Raw genomic sequence first — 2,980 nt, 5'->3', positions numbered from 1 at the left:
TATTTATATTTAAATTTATTTCTTTTTAATTTTTTTGCAAAATAAAAATATATATTTAAATTGATTCATTTTTTTATGCAAAACTGATTTTTTTTGTCAATGTCAGGCCTAAACAGGCTAATCTGTACCTTCTTTTCAAGGGGGAGGGAGAAAAGTGCAGAAAACCACTTTTACATGCTGAAATTCTCTTTGATCGATTTTTATGATATGATCACCCATCAAAGCCAATAATGGAGAGAGGTCATGGGGTGTCAATGGACCGGTTTTGAATTGGACCAATCCGGTCCAATAAATTGGATTGGACCTGGTCCGTGAATAACAAATTTATATTGGATTGAGTTGGATTAAGCAAACCATTGGCCGGTCCAGACATTGAATTAGACTGGTCATGGCAAATCACGGCTCTGTTTTGCCCTTAATGTTATCAGCTATCACAAAATTCAAATGTAATCAAAAGCGAGAAAACGAGTCTCTCTTTTGTCAAGTTCTTCCTCTGTTATGTTTTACACTTGTCAGAGTCACAATCAAATGCCGGATGCAAATTTGGACAGAGAAAACACAAACACATTGTACTGGAGAATTGAGTAGGGGCCGCAAGAACGCGTACCCTCGCTACCACAAATTATGACGTACACTCTCCCACTTGGGGAGATGTTAGGGAGGCACCCCTCCCCTGTGCAATGGAGGTCGCCTACCTAGGCCATGGGCCTTCTGGATCACCCATCGACCCCGTCCAGGTAAGTATGTTTCATCCTCCCTCTTTCACTCTATTTATATTCTTCTATTTGCTTCTCTTTTTCTTATTTAGGCGATGCGGGATTATTGGTTCCGTAATGGCAGCATGTAAAGCACCATGGCTGTATATTGCAGCCTGCAGATGGCGATGTTGTGATAGAGGTTTAGAGCTTCTCAGCTGGTTATTTGATCCCTTGAGTCATGATCTTAGCTAGTTTTTGCTACAGCTTTTTTTTTCTTTTTCTGGTAAAGATGATGAAGAGACATACATAGAGTTTAACACAGACAGCAGATGGTAAATAGTGGGGAGAAACACTTGACTCTATTTTTAACTTAAAGCAGCTCTACTCTAATATCATACAAGAGTCAAGAAAGCAGATAGCATGAGGAAATTTTTACTATTCCCTTGATCCACCACAACACTAGAATCACTTGTTGAAGCATGACAGCCAGCAGCAAACCAAGATACACCTCTGAAAACAGGGGAGATTGTTAAGGCTTTTCACCATTACTATCCTCTACAAAAACACCATATCCAGCATACTGATTATGTATGAAGGGATGGATCATTGGTATGAATTTTAAGCAAACCTGTGTTTGTGCCAAAGATCTGAAGTCAGAGCATCGATTAGTTGCACCCCAAGGTCCTCTCCAGAGAATCTCCATTTCCTTGTAGGCTCTCCCGGGAAGCATGAGAAAGAGCAGCAACAGGGTTAGAACTTAGAACCACATATGAAAGAACCAGAGAGCGTCCTGGGTTCTACTTCAGCTCAGAATTCCTGCTGTTCTGTATATCATCTATAAAAGTGAAACAGAGGAAATGAAACGAGCCACTCATGAGAAATTAAGTCCACTGAATATGGTTGCTCAAGGATGAACCATAGTGATCATCATAATTCAACTGCAAACATAAGAAATTAAGTCCACTGAATCTGTGAAGTCTCTTAACTTGTTGTTCACAGCACTTGGAACCTTCAATATCTTGGAATAGGTGGATATGATGAATGGTCTAACAGAATTGATCTTCCTGTTTATATCCACAATCTATATATATTGGTAGATGATGCCTCATGATGGTCTAGGAATTCCTTTCCTTTGTATTTGATGTTTTGGTTTATTTTCCAAGGGTTTCATTTTTACAAGAGGTTTCCATGATGATGATGTTCATATATATTTAAAATGTAATTTAAATTGTATCCATTTAGTGAAGTTGGTTTAAATGTTGTGTTCTTATTAAATCATTATAGGCCCAAGTTTCAATTTATTAATTTATATATTTTACTATTCAATATCAAATTGTAATATGAATTTGATTCAAAAATTTGAATATGAATGAATCAAACTTAGATAACCTATATATATGATTCTATTCGATTAACTAGCAGCCATAATTATTTCCATTCTCAGATGAAAAAAAAAATTAAGGCTGCGTTTGGTAGAGGTGCAAATGAGAATCGAGGTAAACTTTATACCCCAGTTCGATTTTGCAAGCATTTGGTAGAGATGTTAATATACCTCATCAATCAGTGTAAAGGGTAAAGTGTAAAACTCAATCCCGCGATCTGTTTGTTGCCCCTTTTGCCGGGGCAAGGTTCTTTCGAGACAGGTTATCTGTTCATCATCTTCCTCCGACAAGAACAAAGAGGCGGCAACAACAGTGGCTGACCACCGGAGGAAGACTATGGTGGGGCATAACCCCTTCTACCGTGGTTGACCGTAGGCGAAAGCAGTGGTTGTTGGGGCAAGAACCGATTGGTCATGCTCTGTACCCATCTCCTCTGAGGTTTAACTCATCTAAACCTGAATCTCCTCAGTCTCTCTCCTTCTCTACCACTTTTGTATTTGCCATGGTTTCCCAATTGACTACTGTGAGTGGCCATGGCATCACCTTGGCTTTCTCGCCATTCGTGGGTTCCTAGGTGCCGTGACAAGTTAGTACCTGGGACTGTTCAATGAAACCAACAATGGAGACTTCTCCAATCACGTTTTCTCTGCAGAGCTAGACACAATTCTTAGCCCCGAATTTGCTAATATAAATGATGATCATGTTGGGATCAACGTGAACAACCTTAAGTCGATTGAATCAACTCCAGCGGCTTATTGTTCAAGCAAAGAAGGGATCAACAAGAGCCTGCACCTCATAAGCAGAGATCTAATGCAAGTTTGGATAGAGTATGATGGTTTAGAGAAGCAACTCAATGTAACATTAGCTCCACTTTATTAGATGTCTGGATCTCCTGCCCAC

At 39.3% G+C, this 2,980-nt stretch overlaps 1 non-coding gene across 1 annotated transcript; it reads right to left on the bottom strand.

Moving 5' to 3' along the window:
* Window positions 1-584: 584 nt before the first annotated feature.
* On the bottom strand, window positions 585-745 carry LOC148802919 (U1 spliceosomal RNA). The gene has a single exon (XR_016081515.1). It is a non-coding gene; the product is annotated as a U1 spliceosomal RNA (small nuclear RNA).
* Between the last annotated feature and the right edge of the window lie 2,235 nt (window positions 746-2,980).

This window comes from Nelumbo nucifera, chromosome 1 (genome assembly GCF_055504915.1).
Source record: "Nelumbo nucifera cultivar China Antique chromosome 1, China Antique-T2T, whole genome shotgun sequence".
Classification (NCBI taxonomy): Eukaryota; Viridiplantae; Streptophyta; class Magnoliopsida; order Proteales; family Nelumbonaceae; genus Nelumbo; species Nelumbo nucifera.
The sequence above is the reverse complement of the archived record's forward strand: the minus strand, read 5'-3'. Positions and strand labels throughout refer to the sequence as shown.